Source organism: Phoca vitulina, unplaced genomic scaffold (genome assembly GCF_004348235.1).
Source record: "Phoca vitulina isolate PV1807 unplaced genomic scaffold, GSC_HSeal_1.0 scaffold8, whole genome shotgun sequence".
Taxonomy (NCBI): Eukaryota; Metazoa; Chordata; class Mammalia; order Carnivora; family Phocidae; genus Phoca; species Phoca vitulina.
In genome coordinates, this window is record NW_022589711.1 from 3,329,445 (window position 1) to 3,349,832 (window position 20,388).

Below are 20,388 nucleotides of genomic sequence, written 5' to 3' on the forward strand. Positions count from 1 at the left end.
GTTGTATCATTATTTTCCCTCCATGCTTGTGCTGGTTTCTCATCGAGGGCTTTTCTCAAGTGTCGGTGACCAAAATGGTATATATCATCTTCCTTTGCCAGGAAGGTAGAAAAAACTTCAATAGTTCAGTATATACACTAGAAATTTATTCCCTAGTGTCCATTCCACAGCAGCAAAACTCATCTTTGCATTCCTCTATCTCCTTTACAGAGGTTGGCAGACTCATTTTTTAAATGAATTGATTTAACTAGTTAATTAGTTATGTAATTAACAACAGCAAAATTCTTCAGGTCAGGTGAAAAAATGATCATCCAGCTATGAGGAAGAGATGGCTAGGCATGGGTATGCAACTGGTTTTTGTATAAATTTTTAGTAATTTATTTTCCCTCTCTTCCATCTTGGGACCATCCTACCTTACTGATGATGATAGTTAATTTTATGTGACAACTTGATGGGGGGCCATTTAGGGTGAGAGCAATTTTAAGTCAGTGAACTTTGAGTAAAGCAGATTACTTTCCATGATGTTGGTGGGCCTCACCGAATCAATGAAAGGCCTGAACAGAACAAAAACAAAACCAAAACCAAAAACAAAAGAGCCACCCCCAGCAAGAGGGAATTCTCCAGCAGACTGCCTTTGAACTTCATTCACACCAAAGGCTCTTCTGGGTCTCCTTCTGCTGGCACTCACTGCAGATTTTGGACTAGCCAGCCCCCCTAATCATGTGAGCCAATTCTTTATAATAAATTCTTTCTGTATATATACACACATCCTATTGATTCTGTTTCTCTGTTGAACTCTAATAAACTAGCTGCCATAGTGTTTCAAGCCAAAGACTTTCAGAGATTTGGAGGTGCATTGGGTGAGTTCCATGTGTATCCCCTCCTCAGATCCTTAGATTTTATATACTCCCTCTGTTAAATGTTCCCATCTTTCAAACCTGTATTGTTTATTTTACTAATTTGTTCTTCCCCTTCTCTTTGTGTTTTTAGATTGTTTTTAAAAAATGTTTTTACAATCATCATAGTAGGGCTCAAGGGCATAAGTAGATAAAAAGACCAGATATATAATTGTATGTTTTTAGAATGAAATGGTCTCCATTGACAAAGATTCATTGTGATCATATTTGTAGTTTGACTCAAACTTAGGCTCTGACTATCATCCTCTATCTTCCAATTTAACATCTCAAAAATTGAATTAATGTCAAGTGACATTTCTTACAGATGACACAAAGCTACATATTAAAAGCTATGTATAATCAGTACAGTGAAATTGATAGTTGTCATAGTATTTGGAATTGAAAGAAAACTTAGAAATCACCTCATGAATTTTACACACAATTCAGGACCCCCCCTTCCCCATTTACTTTTTTTTTTTTTTTTTGTATTCTTACTATCTCTGCTTCAACAGAAAAATAGAGAATTCACAACTTTTCCCACCTCATATTTCACTTTCAGAACATCCAACTCCCAGATATATCTTTGCCATATGAGTTGAATTTTAATCTCTTTCTAAGTGCTACCCAAAGGTTTTATTTGTATTTAAACACAATTATAATTTAATAAATACAATAATAAATACCATTTTCTCCACACAGTTATGCTTCTGTATTGGAATATAACCATGCAGTGCACATTTTCCACTCCCTTCTCACCTTAATTCTTCACAATAACCAGTCACTATTTCAAGTGTTGGTCATAAACATGCGATATTTCCTATAAATTCATGAATCAGATTATTTTTCTCTGGATGGGCTGTACTCTCTTAACCTTCTGTTTAAACTTTTCCATTTATATTCTAATTATGCCATAGTTCTAGGCACAATACTTTTATTAATACTGCTTACTGCCTTAGTTTATAATGTATCTGTGATGATGAGAAAACAATGCCTATTAATGATGACTTTGAATACTTTTAAGTCTTATGTCACAGACAACATTTCTTACTTACTGCCGTAGCATTTCAAATGGATTTATCATATTGGTGAACTTAGTTACATTCCAAATTACTAATACTTTTTTAATATACATAGTCTGCCTTTCAGATGTATCTATTCCTACCTTTTACTTGTCTCTTGGGATTGTTTTGGGGGGCATAACTGTTGAATTTTAATGTAATTTTTAGTACACTATTATTTTTCAAAAACTCTAATCCTGCCAACCTATACTTTTTACCCCTCCCATATTAGTGTTATGTTCAACATTAATAGCCATGCCATTAATCTCCTCATTCTATTATTAATTTTAAAAATGCTGACAGGAAGAAAGGTGAGGGTGGAATTCTGTGACCTCAAGACTTAAAAGTGTTCAAAATCATCATTAATAGGCACTGTTTTTCTCATCATCACAGATATATTATAAACACACTTCTCTGACTTACATTACTCCATAGTTTTCCTCTTGAACATAAAGGCATTACCAAAAAAAATTATCAAATGCCTTTTTGAAATTTGATATAAAGTTTTAGCCACTCTCTGTATCTGTCCACTAAGTATATCATCCTCTTCACTGACACACAGCAAATTGTCTCACAGATAGCCCTATTTTTGGTTTAAATAATGAAGATCTAACTAAAATTTAAGCAAAATAAATAAATAAATTTATTTAAAAGATGGTGGAATGTTTTATGAACTCCTATTCAGGAGTCCAAGAATAAAATTGGAGACCTAGGTCTTGTAGGGAAATAGGAGGTCACTTCACTCTATTTGGCTTCTTTCTGCATATTTCCTCCATTCTTCTAACCTGTCCGCTTGTCTATATGCTGGAACAGGGCAGTACAAAGCACATAAGAGGTACACATTTCAGTGCAGTTATCAAAAAAATGATAATAATTTCCTCTCACTAATTCCAAGTTTTAAATTCCCAGGAAAGGATCTTCATTCAACTAATTCTGGGGACCAATCACTGAACTATCAACATTGACTACAGGGATACTTTTCAGAAAGGATAATGGTTAGCTCAAACTTATTTAGTTTCTTTTCCCTAAACCAATAACCAATAACTTGTATGATTATCAGGTACTGCAACAACAATTTAAGTGAAGGGATGGAGAATTCTCTGAATATTAGAGAATATTAAATATTAAATTCTCTGAATTTAGAGAATATTAGATTCTCTAAAAATGTTAGGAAAAGAGATTAAGAACTCAGATGGATATATGGTGAAGTCTACTATTTGGTGTCCACATATGCACTTTCTTCTTCCAAGAATTAATACCCAAATATTGTCATATATCAAAATCTAGCTATCTAGTATACTACCCCAGACCATATAGAATCTCACCATATCTTGACCAGCTCTAACATACAGAAATAATGCCAAGGAGTCACTCTTATATCACTTTAACCTGTTTAGATAGCATCCTTTCCTGTTTATTTTATCTTTATACCTATATTAAACAGGACATCATGACTCTTTCTTCTGTAAGTGATGGAAACCTAACTCAAACATGAAATCTATTTGGCACAAACAAATGGAAACTCATGGAAGAATGGTTTTGAAAGAGTGACACCCAGATGGTCAAATAATATCCTCAGCAATTTGTGTGTCACTACCTTTTAGATTTATCAATTCAATTAGCAGGTATCTCTTCCCATACAGTAGCAAAAGTAGCCACTGGAAGCTCTATATTGTATTCCACTAGCCTGATATATCTAATGTAAAAGTGTTCCTCTTTTCTGATGTTACCAGCTAAAATTATGAAACTAAGTTTGCTTGGTCTGTTCTAAATTACATGCCTTCTTATGATCGCCTTTGTGCTCAACACAACCTAAAACACATGAACTGACTGTAAAGGACTTGGGGAGTGGGAGGAGTAGTCATCAAAACATTCATTTTGTACCTAAAATACATTCTGTACCTTAAAAAAGGATTCTGGGTGGGAGAAAGTACAGATACAGCCTACCTGCACACACAAAATCTGGCATGCTTCTATGGAAGAGACAAGGAACAGTTGTATCCTTTTGATATTTCTAGTGTTAATATCTTGGCCTCTATTCCAGGCTTTTTGGTTAATATTCGAACCTCATCTAATTTGGCTTTAGTGCCTCATACTATGCACTATCTGATCAATTTAAACATGTCCAAAACACCTAAAAAGGAAAGAGCAAAATATCATTCACAAGTCCAAGCTTAAGATTATCCTATGGACTAACATGGTAGGAGAACTGATTGGACCAATGAAAATAATGTGCATCAGTTTGTTACTTTCTTCTTGGGAAGTGGAGTTAATGTCAGGCAGCTAGTAATGTCAGCAATGTAAATAGAGTAATGGGGTATACTTTCCTGAGAATAGAAATCATTAGGGGGAGAGAGAGAAACAAAATATTTCCAAGATTCCATCCTTGAGAAAATGACAAAGAATAGAATCAGTCCCAAATGGAGGTAAGTGTTGACCTTATATAGGAACCAAGATGTTTCATCTGGAGAAACAAAGTGGGAACAGTATATTGCACAAATACAATTCATTGGGTAGATGTAATGGTGGAAGCTTTTGGAAGCAATCTTCTATGTATTTTACTTTTCTTAATATAAAAGGAAGCAAAAACATCAGATGTGAAAATTTGGAGAGGGTTCGAAGTTTGAGAATGTGCAAGGCAATAAAGTAGTTGTCTGGGAGACCAGGAGAATGACTGGACCAGGGAAATGCAGTACCACAGACAGGAGCCTCTATGGTCCACTTGATATAAATAGTCACGAAGGTAAAGCAAGACCAAGAAGTCTTGTTCATCTATATAAAAGTAACTGAAGTTTTGGATTTTTGTCCAATATAAAATAGAAGAAGGAATAGAAGGAAAGTTAAATGATTCAGCTACAGTGTATAGAGATGAACTGTGTGGTTTAACCTGTGTGAAAAGAAGGAGTCTCAATGAAAATGTAATAAGATCATTGAGTCACAGGTACTAATGAGGTCTGAAAGCTCGGGTATTACAAAAAAACAGAAACATTGGAGATGGTGTTCAGAGAGTGAATGCATAAATTGGTTCAGGAAGCTGAACCAATCCATCTGAGAGTCTTTGAAATTATGATATCGAGATCATTGGAGGGAAACAAGTCAAGACACTGAGAGTTCAAGTGATTTGAAGGATCACTGTCATGACAGGTAAGATAGGAATTGCAAAGGTAGTAGAGTTGAGGAGATGGCATGACTCAGGTACAAAAGTCTTCAAGAAAGCCATAGGTGTGTTTTGGGTAGAGGGGAAGGGGGGGTGACTAGGAAAGGGGAAGATAACCAGAACAAGGAGGAATATTGGCTCCTATAGTCAGATGACCTGAGGATCAAAGCAGGAGGAAGGGAGAAAGACTTGGATGTGCAATAAGGAGCAAGAAGAAATTTTTCTTCCTCCTCAAGACCAGTGGTATTAAGAACATGGGAGAAAAACACCGCCATTTGAGAGAGCTCGAAGGGAAGTAGTATTCTCAGCAGAGCCAAGATTCCCTTTTAGCAAAAGTTAAGTAGATACATAATACAATGTGCATGTAATTATCATCTATATTTTTGAAACACTAAGCTTTTGGAATGGTCTCTTCATTTCAGATGGTCTTGGTCAATTTTATAAGACAAAAAAGCCTGTTTTTTTACAGAGTAGATGCCAAGTCTATCAGAACGAGGGAGAAATGTAGTCATTAGTATCTAAACTTATAAAAACATCTTTTGGTAATGATGTGTTTTGACAGTTCTGAAAAATAAATTGCTCGTGAGTCATTAATCAACTGTTTCTTTTTAATTAAGGAATTGAAAAAGTAATTGAACAGACAGCAGGAAATAGAAATGAAACCTCACATAGACCCATCCTCAGTCATTTGTGGGTGGTAAGTGTGGGAATAAATTAAAATGTTCATGAAATTGTAGATCTGGATGTGCACTTCAGATCATCATACTTTCATATTAGGGGATTCAAAACTTAATTTAATTGCATATTTTCTTCCTTATGATTTCACCACTGAATAGAGTTCCTGAAAATCCAGAATAATTATTATTACTTTCTTTTTTGTCTGGTTTGGTTTAAATATATACACTAACTTTCCTGAAATAAACATCTCTATATTCTTTGTCACACTGATTAATAGTATTAAATATGAAAATAATATATTTAGTAAATGTCAATGTTTAGTGAAATAGAGGTCTTTATAAATTAATGTTAGTAGAATTACTTTGGCTATCTTATATTTATCTAACGAAACTAAAAAATAAAAACTATGTAGTAATACATTTAACAATTAAGTTTTATTCTTAATTTTCCTATATAGATTATTGAAACACGCTATTATTTGCTTCTTATAAACAAGATTTTTTAGGTTAAATAAGAAAATACTGCAGGACATTGACACATAACTCCCTTTCCTTTAGACTAAGCACTTAGTGACCCATATAACCATCTCAAAATTTCTTAAACAACTTGCTATAAAAAAATAGATAAATAATGGTCTTGTGCATTAGCCTTGCAGAGAGGTTATGTTAGAGATAAACCAAATTAGAATTGGAAAAATACAGAATATAATAGCTTTGTAAGATTGTAAATGGAGGGCAATACCTACCTGTCGAGGAAGCTGAACCAATCCATCTGAGAGTCTTTGAAATTATGAATGTATGTTGTTCTCGTCAATGTGAACCTCAGAACTTTTTTTTAGGTTTTAGCACTGACATTTCTGACTCAGACTTATTTAGCTGTAATTCTTGCTTTCAGTAATAAATAAATCCATGAATAAAATGACTCCCCAGCAATCAAATTAATTCATAATTACTCTAAGTCATTGTGTAAGGGAGCCTCTGTTCAATACTTTTTGTAGGTTTTTAATTTTTTTCAGAACAATCCAACATGAGATCAATTTAACAATTGCAACCTGAGTATCAGTTTTGTTCAAGTCACTGGATATAGCAGGATAGCAAAAAGTCTAGGAAAATACACTTCTGGCATAAAGGAGCTGAAAATCCCTTAGGGAAGATAAAAATACTAAACTGTGATTTCTGTGCTAGAATCTTCATGTCACTTATCTGTATATGTCTTAATCACCTTGTGCCTTTTACACACATGTTTCACTCATCTCTCATCCTAGAATTCTGAGAGCAGAGACAATTTCTATTTCTTCATTGTTTCCAACCACACTTAGAACTATGCCTTGTACATAAAGCAATGAATATTTGCCTCATCGATATAATGAGATATATGTTTCACTAAATGAATGATAACCCAGTTTGGATTCCCCCAAGGAACAAATTAGAAACAAAGATAACACACAGAGGATTTATTGGGGAAATTTTAAAAATTAATACCTACGGAAGAAAAGGGAAGGAAGCAGGAGTAGGCAGGGGAAGGAGTCTTCAGTGATGTTATCTCAAAGAAATGTTTAGCAGCAGATCTACAAGGAACTCTTAAATTCATACAACACTTCAGAGTTGTCCTCTTTTGGAGAAATGGGGCTCAGTGTTCATTTCAACATTTAAATCAATCATTGATGCGGGCTGCAGGGAATGGGGTGTGCTCTTGGGCGAGGTTTGGCTCTTCTAATAAAACAATCCTCAAAGTTGGATGACATTTGAGGGCTGTCTGCAGTCCCCTCCCAGCAGCTGAAAGAATGTTACTTACCTGTGCAGGGGGCTCTAAGTGGTGCATCATAGCACCTAACACAAATGAATAAAATGTATCATTAATTCATCATGTCTTTAGCATGTTAACAGACATAGAAAATGTTGTGGAGAATCAAAGGAAAGAAAGATTATATATGGATGGAAGTACTAAGAAAGTCTTCATGGAGCCTTCGTTTTTTACTTGAGCTATGTATATGATGCTTAAAATGCCTGTTGAATAACAGGCATGAGTACAATGTGTGCCTATCACAAATAGAATGCTCTGATTAAGTAAATGCATGGACAAAGGCACAAAAGTGAAAATGAACAGGAAAAATCAAGAAGAGAAAAAATAGTTTATGTATGAAAGGTTGTTTTAGGGGGAAAATCAGTAAATGTAAATAGGGCTTATATCATAGAAATAACTAAAGTTCAGATCTATTCATCTCCCTTTTTTATGATTTTATTGGAATAGCAGTTTTATTGTAGTTTTTCCTTACAGTATTTTGAAGTCAATAGACCATAAGTGATAATTACATAAATTCCCTTTAATGGGAATGGTGGTAATCAGAATAAAAAGTAATAGAAGGAGGCCAAGAGACATTGCAGAGTTAAACATACCTCGGTAGTTGTATTATACATACAAAAAGCAAAAGTATATTTGAATAAGTTTTCTGATCCAGGTGCTAGAGAACATTGGTGCCCTTAGAATAGTAACATCAGAACCCACGTCCCAGGTCCAATTTCAAGAGGTCACATTTTCACCTGAGGCTGCAACTGCTTCCAACTTTAATCAGACTTCTGGGAACTGTTGGGTCCACTGGGACCAGAGCTAAACCAGGACTTTATTAGTAATACAGTAAGTGCAGGCTGAGTCCAACTCTGCTAAGAGCTTGACTCCTAGAGCTAATCATTTAAAAGTCACTAAATCTCAACATGTATCCCCTACTTGTTCTGTTGGGTTTCTGCTCACAATTAAAATTTTTCCTCAGTCCTCATTTCTATTCTGAACTTCTTTACCCCTTACAGACTTTCCACAGCTTCCTGATTCCTTAAACCATTACTCTGTGTTTTCTGGTATCCATATAACTTGGCACTATCTTCTCAGCTGAAATGCAACCTGAAGTCAATGTCCAAAATAGTTTCTTGGCTATTTGTGGGTGGGCAGATTAAAATGATCTGGCTTTATGGCTTTATGGCTTCCCCAATCATATAGCAAATTAAAATGATCCAAATCATCCTTCAGCTGAGTTGGCCCCATTTAAAGAAATTCCCCATATTTTTTGAGGTGGTTTCATCATTTTCCAAATGTACCATTCTTCCTCTTCTCTGTGCCTTCTCATGAGCCATCTCCTCTTTCAAAGCTGCTCTTCTTTTCATAGGCTGGCTTCTCACTCTTTTTGTGACTGAGTTTTTCATTCCATTCAAACTTAAACTTTGATGAAACTTTCTTTTGAGAATTTTACCTTATATCTTAGGGTTAGTTTCCCTTCTATATAGTTGAGAACACTAGTCAAAAATTAAATCTTCTCTTTTTTTGAGTTTTTACTTGTGTTGAACCAGGAAGAAAAGAAGAAACTTTTTATAAACACATTTCTGCAGCAATATCAAAAATAACATCTTGTTTCCCTGAAGTTAGTATACACATCTGTGAATTAAAAATTTGTTCTGAACTGGATTCATACTTTAATTATGGCCTGAGCTAGAGAAACTCAGCCATTTGCACACCCAACCCCAGACTCCTCTGCTGGGGGGGGGAACATGAAGCTTCCACGGCCACAGGCTGCATCATGGAGAGACCCCACAGGACTTGCATCCTACTTAACCTCTAGGACTTTATTTGACTTCTATGTTTGTACTAGGGATCTTCCATGAAAATAAATGATGCATTTATCACAGTATAGATTGCCAAGGACATTTACATGTAATAAGGTGGTTGCAAAGTATAAATTTGAAGGATTCAGTAAGAACTGGTGAGATAATCTCTACTGCTCTGATACCCTGGAACATAGTGGCAAAAGGAGAAAAAGATCTCCTCAAAAGAGAATGTTAGGAATCTGTTCAGTTAGAAATAAAGCCCTAAGTGTCCTTCCAAGAGGGAATGAGGTACAGAGGGTTGGCTTAAGCTGACAGTCGGGGATGCAGACTGTTTACTTACCAGATATAGCCTCCTGGTATGACTGTCCTGGTAATATGAGACCTTTGCTCGTCTGAGACAAAGTCTCCAGTGTTCCCTTCGGGTTCCAAGCCTCCCACATAAAAAATCTCTGATTCTAAAGGACTAGGATGTGTAAATACTACCAGCCAGTACCCAATCTGAGGAAGGAGATACATCAGTATGTGTTGTGGGGTGGGCAGAAGGATGTGGGAGTCATCCAACAAAGCCTGAAGATTCAGGTGAGGGCAGCATACAAGTCCCTGATGTATTGAGGATGTCTCAGTTCCTGCTGGGCAAAGATTTGCCCTACAAGAGTATGGCTCGCTAAGTCAGCCTCTCCTTGGGTGTTCTCAGTCATCATGATCAATTAATAAGCAAATCTTGACAACTGGTTGACTATTATTCATTTGACAGCCCTTAAGAAAAGCTTTTAAATGGCCTTCTCATTGATTCCAGAGCAAGGACCATCAAGGGGTCAGTGCAAAGAGCAGGACCTAAAAGAATCAGGCTTCAGCCAACCCTCATGTGATGAGAAGCCACTCTTGCCTATGTTGGGACCAGCTGCTTCTCCTGCCCCAGGCTGTGCAGGGGGGAATAAAGCCAGGAAATGGCTCAGTCCCCAGTGTCAGAGGTCTAGGCAGGCAGAAGAGGGAGCCCAAGGCCTCGCCTTGGCAGGACCGTCAGTGGATTTGATGGGCTTCTTTTTTTTTTTTTTTTTTTTGATGTGCTTCTTGGTTCCTAAATTGTACCCTGCTCTCCCGAACTAGATGCACTGATAAACCTTATTGATTTCTTTAACACTGCTAGGTCAGTTAAATATTCCTTTTGTCCTTTCCTAAATTTGCCTATGACCCACCCAAAGTCCACAGTTAAATCCATTAGTCATAATCATACTAGTCCTTATAAAGTAGAGTCCACAGCCTCATTTCAAACTGCAACCTGAGACTCCTTTTCTGTTTTTGTATTGGTCCAGGCCATTTCTGACATGAGGCAGAACTTTATGGCTTCCCAAATCATATATTCTGGGTTTGATTCCTAGATGTGAAACTGCCTGGCTTATGAGGCTGTGGTGAATATTTCTAGACTCTCTATGCTTCGGTTTCATCACCCAGTAAAATGGGGATGATAGGAGGAATTGCACAATGGGGTGGTTGTGAGAATGAAATGAGATTGTAAACAGCAAGTGTTTAGCACAGAACCTAACCAATTCCAAGTATTCAATGTATATTGGTTAATATCCCTTTCCCTGTCAGAAAATGGCCCTGGAGGGGGTTTTGTCAAGGCCACAACTGAGAGGGATTGTCTATAGCATGGTACATGAGACCAGGAAATACTACATAAATTGTGGGCCCAGTCAAAATGCAAATGCAGGGCCCTGTATTTACAAGACATCTGATAGCAGCTCTGTGAGACAGCTAGGGTGGGTGAAATTACAGAAATGGAAAATAGAGTCTAAGACTAGCTGTATGCTCAGATCTATATCATGGGTTTGATTGCAATAAGTATCCTTACCTTTGGTTTTCCTGCACTACATGCTTGCTTCTTTATATGTGCTTCTTTTTCTTTTGTCCATATTTAAAAGGTTACTAATATGTGTATGGATTTAGTACTGTTCATGATTTCCTATATTTCTGAAATAAGATGGGATAATAAATGAAACAAAATTTTGAAAGAAGAATAATCATTGAATGAAAAATAAAAGGACTAGATTTGGATCAAGATAGGAAGAAACAAGCTTGAAAAAAGAAGATACCATGGTTGGGGCGCCTGGGTGGCACAGGTGGTTAAGCAACCGACTCTTGATTTTAGCTCAGGTCATGATCTCAGAGTCATGAGATCAAGCCCTGTGTGGGGCTCCATGCTCAGCAAGCAATCCGCTTAAAACTCTCTTCTATATGTTGGCTAACTGAATATAATAATTAAAAAAAAAAGACTCTCTTCTCCTCCTCTGCCCCTCCACCCCTTTCTCTCTCTCTAAAATAAATAAATAAATAAATAAATATTAAAAAAAAAAAAAAAAAGAAGGGGCGCCTGGGTGGCTCAGTCAGTTAAGCCTCTGCCTTCAGCTCAGTCATGATCTGAGGGTCCTGGGATCAAGCCCTGCATCAGGCCCCCTGCTCCTTGGGGAGTCTACTTCTCCCTCTCCCTCTGCCCCTCCCCTGTCATGCTCTTACACTCTCTCTCTCTCAAATAAATAAATAAAATCTTTAAAAATAAGAGAAAGAGATATTGCGGTCATATGTAAGAACAAGAGCTGAGAGGAGAGCACCGGGTTTTATCTTAGGAGTCATTCATGATTAGGGGGAGCAGCCTTAGGGCACTGGCCAGGGGTGGATCACAGCAATGAGGCAGAATGAAGCTATTCTGGGACAAAATACTTGCAGCAAGTGTGCCTTTGTACTGACCACTCTGTGCAACTGAGTTAAAGTTTTCTAAATTTATCCAGACTAGAAGCATGTTTGATCCTGAGCTGTGGGCAGAGGTGAGCCTGTGGGCAAGGGTCATATAATAAAAGCAGACATAGCAGGAGCTAAAGCCAAAGAATTTCATTTGTGGCCTTGATCTCCCTGGGGAACAATTTTGTTTTCTATCTGTAGCATACTATCACCTTCACGCCTGAGACCTATCTCGATACACAATGTAAATGTAACAAATCTATTGAAAATATGACTCAAAGAACTCATCCTCTTGATGTAGAGTTGGCTATGTGACCTCAAAGTCCCATCAATGCCCTTAAAGGGAGAATTTTCTTGTAAGTTGCCATTTCTAGTTCATTTAAAATGTTCATTTTCTTTATCAACGTTCTTGTTCTTGTCTAATCATGACTTTAATGACTTGACCTCTTTCATGAATCTGGCTCTGATAATCACTCCACAGAAATACATGATTGTTTTTCTTTCTTCATTAAGTACAGGTGTCTGTAAATTATGGGTATATTATTTTAATTGTAGAAAATGTAAATGTAATGTATATTCAACCAAATATATTTCTATAAGTTAGCAAAATAGTCCCATGGTTAGTTGTTATGATGATGGTGTCTTAATTTTTTGTTCCTTAATAAGCAGTTCCTAGAAAAGTGATTTTGTGTTAAGAGTTTATTTGGAAGGTACTCAAGAAGCATGGTGAGAGAATAGGAAAGTGGGATGCATAAGGGAGGATAACCAATAAAGGATACATAACCATTGCAGGTAACTAGGATTCAGTGCCAATGAGAAACTGTTGCAAACATCTCAGAATTGTGCTCTTGTGGGATAAGTAAGGTGAGTCAGTTATTAACTAACATTTCTTTTCATTCGTTGATGGTTGCTACTGCAATCATTAGGCCCTTGGCACTTCCAAACTGCCCTGCAGGCAAATTGATCTTGCTCCTGTAGCCAGAGAAAGCCATCAAACAGAGAGATACAGGTGCAACATGTAGAAAGCCATTGACATGCAGGGAGACTCCACCAGAGCAGCAGTTACCCTCTGGGGTGGACTAAAGGAAATCGAGTGAAACACTGAACACATCACCTACAGTCTACACATTGCAATATTTACACCTCATGACCAACATTATATCCACTCTGCCCTCCATTAATTCTTCACTGATTGGTCATAATCCCTAAGAAAATAAAATCTGCCACAGAAGGGTTAGTCAAACCACAGCTTAAACTGATACAGTTAACATTAAGAGCATAACTGATATTCATTATCTTTTACTTCTACCACCCCTTTTGGAGTCTCTTCATATTTTCTCAGCCCTTCTGTTGGTCTAGATTGCTTGCCTAGTGGGGTGTGATAGATCTTTGATATAGGATACAATAGGAAGGACTGGGTTCTCAGTTACCATGCCCTTGTCAGGTCCTAGTTGCTATAATTTCCTCTTCACTGTTATTCCTGGGCAGGGAGACATTATCAGATACCCAAGGAAATGCCTTGTGTTACAGACATACTTTTTTGTATCCCCATTATGTAATATCACTGCTAACTCCCCATAATAATCAATGCCAATAATTACAGGCATGATAGTAGCTGTTATCTAAACCTCTTACCTAAAACTCCAGTTGATCAACATGAGAAGAACACAATGACCTGGGAGCAGCCGGGTACAGTTATATGTTAAATGGAAATTTTACTGTGTTTTCTGATAGATGCATTATATTCTCCCAGGGACCAGGGCCTCAAATCAAAATGTGCCTCCAGTTGTGGAATGGAACACACTAAAGTGATTCATTGGGAGTGATGCTGAGATGGACTGCTCCTTCTTCTATTGTTTGGTTCCCAGAAACTTGTATTTTGGGTATTGGAGCTATAGAACAATGTAATGACTATTGATTAAATGCACATACTGCATTATGAAGGATAGCACATAAACTCCACAGTGTCGTCTTCAAGTTCTGCCTATAAATGGTTATTCCAACTTTCTATTAGTCTGGCAGCTTCTGTGTGATAATGTAGTATGACCGGTGAACTCTCTGGTCATGAGCTTATTGTTGCATCCTTTGCCTTCAAGTGAATCCCTTACTCTAAGCCTGTGTATTAAAGAGCCTTGTGTGGGAAAACCAGAAAGTCTGTGATCCTGCAGAAGGTGAGCAGAATGTGGGGTGAAGAAAGGCAATATACACCATTATCGATTTCAGTAAGGATGAATTACTAACCCTTTCATGGCAGAATAGTTGTGATGTAATCATCTATACATAACATAACTACGTATTCTCCTTAAGGGATGGTAACATATTGAAGTATCAGAGATGTCTTCAGCTGTTGAGAGGTCAGGTACTCAGTACCAGAAGTAGATAAATCAGCCTTGGTAATAACCTCCATCCCTGCCATCATAACTAATCCATTAATGCCCCATGGTGAAAACACTGGGATGAGCCATTATGTCTACCTGGTTTTCAGTTTTTCCACCACTAGACATTGACATGAATCACAAGTATCTACATACTTTGTGACCAGTCTCAATGAGCACCTCCTTCATTCTCCTTCCAGACACCTAAACTTCCAGCCAAGTATTGACAACTACCCACAAGCCCATGTATATCTTATTCTCATAATAAGGGAACTGTTCAAATCTCTAACTACTTGGAGGATTTCTCTTCACTTCTTATCTCAGAGATAGCCCTAACCAGCAGTAAATCTTCAGCTCACAACTACCCATTGAGAGGACCTAAGAAATAAATGAGCCCTGAGTTTTTCCTGCTGTAGCAGCTGTACATAGGGAGGCTAGAGATCATGATACAAGAGATTTAGATGTCATGTGCATTTGGATATCTTGTTTATGTGACTTAATTATGCCCTCTGGACCTTCTCAGGCATTAGTCTCTTCCAGAGCCCAGCAGTATGTCAGAAACTACTTTTGAAAAGTTTCTGCTGCACAAGTCATGACTTTCCTCAAGAGCCTTAGAGCAAACTTTCCTGTTGTGGTTTTCCAGACATTCCACAGAGAATTTATAGCTATAGCAGGTATCAGATCATATGGAAAGAAAGGCAAGGTAATTTTTCTGTATCATCTGGAGTTCCCTCTCCTGCTCCCTGCCCCATTCAAAAATGGGCATCTTTCCAAGACAATGGATAAGTGAGTTGTGGTCAATGAATAAATGGGTTGTAGACATTTTCAGAAACTTATTCTCAGAGCTTACTTTCTAGGGACAATTTTGATCCCAGATCTCCTAACATGGTTTCCCCCAAAATAGATCCACTATATGAGTAGAAACTAAGACTTTATGTAGTTTTTATATGTTGTAATATTTCTTCAAATAGATCTTTCTTACAAACTCTCTCCCACCAAAAACATAATACTGGTGAATTAAATGGGGATCTGATGAGGACAAGTGTCTTGCCTCCTTTAAGTCTTTGAGATAGTTTATTTGGGAGGGGAACACAGGAAGTCCATCAAAAGAATGGGGATATTACATAGCCATAGAAGGAAAGCCAGTAAATGAAGCATTACTGTTGGGGCTCAACCTCAATAAAGATCTTCTGAGAGATTGTGTAGAACACATCCCAGAACTGTCACTCTGAAGAACCAAAAGCTAATGTGTAATCTACTAAATCCCTACTTTGAGGCATCAGCTTTTTGGCATTTCCACTCTGTCTGGGACACAAGCTGATCATGCTCCTACAACCAGAGAAAACCCTCAGGTAGAAAGACATTTTCATGAGGTTGGAAACTGTGAGTATGTATGGTAACTGTCCCCAAAGCTGAAGATATCCTCCAGTGTGGCCAGGGAGTAAAGGCAGGCATTGGCTGCTGTAGATTAATAGCTGGAATATTAAGAGTATACTTTGGTGTACATAGCTTTTGTTTCTTCTTCTAGCAAATTAAGTATTTGATATTATTATAAACGATGACTATAGCATTTATCATAATATGGTAATTAGGCATATTGAGGAGAATTGTAAACCAGGGTGGGACATCCAGTGACCGGAACTCTGTGGATCAATGGCAGAGAGAAGAAGCACTATGAAGCCATATGAAAATAGAGAGGAGATTTCTGTAGTTCTGTGGTTCAGCATTGGTGACCCAGACTCCCTACTCTGTCAGTGAGCCCCGACATGCTATAACTGGTTACAGGTTTCCTTGTGAGGCACAGATTCTCATGTTGAAAATTTAGTGAAAACTGTTTTTGTTTACTCCCAGAGTCAACAATTAGGGGGAAATTTTTCTTCAGCATTTAATTTTGGGGTCAATGATTTGTTGCCAGGAGGTAAAACAGTTTTCAATGGATTCCACTTGACTCTTCATCACCACCCTCCTTTCTTGTCTCACACACTGGCTAAAATCAGTTTCAATTGCTCAATGCAGTGTTCTATGATCACTGAATAACAATTTAATATTTGTAAAAATGTAAAATATTTGAAATTCTTATGTACATACAGATATGTTACCTATCTAGAAAGAAAGAGAACATCAGAGTTGATCCCTCGGTAGCCCACTAGAGCCTTACTTTGCAATGGTAATTACCTGCAATCCTAATACAATCTGAGGCAATGGAAGACTATTTCTCTTTATTAATAAATTGACCAAAATCTCTATTAGATATTGAGCCAGGTAAATAAAGAGAAAAATTCTAATTGTTCAAATTGGTTATTTATTAGAAACTCTTAACAAGAAAAGGTAGAATTGGCATTTATATTTAACATGTACAAATTAGACTAAGGGGTTAAATTTTCATGATTATCACTTTCCATGCTACCCCACCCACCGATATCTACCATAATCAAGGTGATGCTCTTCTCTCTCTCTCTCTCCCTCTCTCCCACATGTCTCCATCTTGATCTATCTCTTTCTCCCTCTCTCTCCACTTTGTCATGTTTACTTGTGTCTTCTACTTTGGATCTATAATTTTCTGGACTCCTTCTAGTCCCTAATAACAAAAAGTAGTCCAGCTGAAGTTTATGGTTCCATGACGACAAACAAATATAGAAATAACACGAATTTTTTGATATTTTAACTCTCATTTGAGGATGTTTGTATAGTTTTAAATATAGCTGTAAGTTTTTTATCATCAGAAAGCACTATTTTAATCATTTTTGCTATTTCTGTTCATGTATTTAGGTGATTTAGTGATATGCAGAGTAAACTTGTCCTAATATATATGTTTTTCTGAAGCTTTCAATTATAATTATAAAAAAGTAGAGTAATTGTTTTTTCATCTCTGGTAATTGCAATATGCAGTTGTATTTTTGTAATCTTTGTAATTCTAAATGCATATTATCTCTTTACCAGGGAATACATTAGTTGTTATTAATCCTTCCATACTAAATAATAAGATGGGTTTTTGAAATTGGCATCAACACACCAATTAATGAACAACTCAGCTTTCTAAGAAAGCTATCTTGATTTTTTTTTTTTATTGCCAAGTACAGTTAATTAACTTCCAAACTATATTCTGGGATATAACAGATGATATCTTTTCATGTTTCCTCTTAAAAATTCTTAGTGTTTATATTACAAGAAAATTGAAAGAAACATTCATTTCCCCCAAGGAATTCTTTTCATTAATATTGGAATCATTTTATAATTTTTTAGTTTATTAACTTTATTGCATAGTGTTTATGGGAGCACTTCTTGCCTTATCCCAAATTTGCTTAGAAAATGTGTAGTGTTGGGTGCCTGGGTGGCTCAGTTGGTTAAGCGACTGCCTTCAGCTCAGGTCATGATCCTGGAGTCCCAGGATCAAGTCCCGCATCGGGCTCCCTGCTCAGCAGGGGTCTGCTTCTCCCTCTGACCCTCCCCCTCTCATGCTCTCTCTCTCATTCTCTCTCTCAAATAAATAAATAAAATCTTTAAAAAAAAAAAAAAAGAAAATGTGTAGTGTATATAATCTTCTACCCATTCTCAATCTATCAAAATTTCACATTCCTTTGAGGGCTGCCTCATCCAAATGGCAGTGACTGAATTATTCATTTCTAATTATCCAAATAAACTGGGATCTGTGAGATAGAGGAAAAGATAAACATGAAAATTGTATCTGAAAAACCTGGGCTGAAATCACAGGTCTGCCATTTTTTGAGTCCTGTCATTGTAGACTTTGATAAAATGAATAAAATAGTGTAAAGTGACTGGAACCATACTTTCTTTTTAAATAATCATATAGATTCCCTGAACTCATATATAATTTTCTATATCTTTTTTTTTATTTTATATAAAAGAAAACAGCCTACTTACTTCTTAACATGTTTTTTCAAGTCTACAAGATTGACATCCAGAAATGGAGGAAGGGAGGGAGAATAGAAAGAAGGAAAAATGATTAAAAAAAGGAAAAAAGAAGGAAGAAATGGAGGAAAGAAGGTAGTAAGTAAAAAGAAGGGAAAAGGAACGAGACCACAAGTAGGCCGTCTATTAAGCTGTTCTCCCTCAGCTCAACCCCCTCTCACCACCTGGCCTCTGCTTTGGGATGCTAGGACTGGACCCTGACAAGCCCCACTTCCGCCAGGAGGCTGTAGCACTGGGAAACTGCGAGTTTGGCGGAAGAAGAAGGGCAGGCTCCTTCCGGTTTGTGATGGGTAGGGGAGACGGGGGCGGGGTTGGGGAAGAGGACTTTCTTTTCACTGGGTGGTTCATGTGAATTTCACCCTGGCAATGAGTCTTACCGCTTTCAGCCACAGCTCCTGCCTGTAGCAGCAGCTGAATCCAGTTTACAGTTTTTCCAACATTTGCAGAACCCCCACCTTATCGTGCCTCATCAGGCACCAGCGGGACAGCTACACCAAGACCCACCCCTCAGAAGTCTGTTTCATCTCAGTCATTCCAACATCTTCCTTTTTGTTCCTCTAGGCTTAGGATGGTAGCCGCTGCCTGCATTTGCTGCCTCTGTAATACCTGGTAGCTCTTGTTTGGACTTTTTTGTCACCTAGTTGACAAATCTGTATGTGGTTAACAACTGTTTGTATAAAATTCTGTCTGGTAAAGTAACTGGTATGATTTTGGTCTCCTGACTGGACTCTTATACAGAGAGGGAAAAAGAGAAGAAAAAGGATAATATTCATTTTGTGGCTAATATATGCCAGATACATTACTAAGTACTTGCAGATGCACATCTCATTTTATTTATTTTTAAAGATCTTATTTATTTAATTATTTATTTATTTACTTACTTACTTACTTACTTACTTACTTATTTATAGGGGCAGAGAGAGAGAGAGAGAGAGAATCTCAAGCAGACTCTCCTCAGTCCAGAGCCCATTGTGGGTCTCAAGCCCAGGACCCTGTGATCCTGACCTGAGCTGAAATCATGAGTCCCATCCTAACAGACTGAGCCACCCAGCTGCCCCCAGGTGTACATATTTTAAATCCCATAGGTATAATGTAAAAAATAATATATCTGACAATCACAGCAGCTGAGTAATTTATCCAAGTCACATAGCTTGTAAGTGGGAAAGCAGAGTCCCACTATTAACTTGTTTTAAGTAAAATATTGATTTTTTTCATTCAGTATTAATGTTTTATAACTTCCACGAACATTCTCTATGAACACTGTGTTTATTGCTATAATTTCTGTGAATGCTGTCTTGTAAGCAACGTACACTCAATAAACACTTGCTGATAATATAAATTGAGTGATTGTTATAGCTAGGCATTTATTTTTAATGCTTTACCTGTATAAATACATTTACTCCTTACAATAACCCTATGAGGTTGCTTTAATGAATCTTGACTTATGCCAAATTCTTTAGTTTTCATTTGTATTTATAGTTAATTCTAACACAAGAGAAGATATTGACAAAACGGTGATCCAATTGTGTAGCCTATAATGAGACGGATTCAGATGAGAAAACATGAATACTTTCTTAATAATAAAGTAGTGGAAACCTGGTATGTATTAAAGTTCATTGCTTATTTTTAAGAAAGGAAGTGAAGCTATGCTTAGGAGATATGTTGAAAGTAGTTGGGTTGGGGCATCTGGGTGGCTCAGTCAGTTAAGCATCTGCCTTCAGCTCAGGTCATGATCCTGGGGTCCTGGGATCGAGGCCTGCCTGGGGCTCCTGGCTCAGTGGGGAGTCTGCTTCTCCCTCTGACCTTCCCCACTGCTCATGCTCTCTCTCTGTCTCTCAAATGAAATAAATAATACATACATAAATAAATATATAAGTATTTTAAAAAACACTTCTTTATTCCACTGAGATTTTATAACTCTTTGTAATATAGCAGTAGCTGTCTGATATAGATGCATGAAATGTA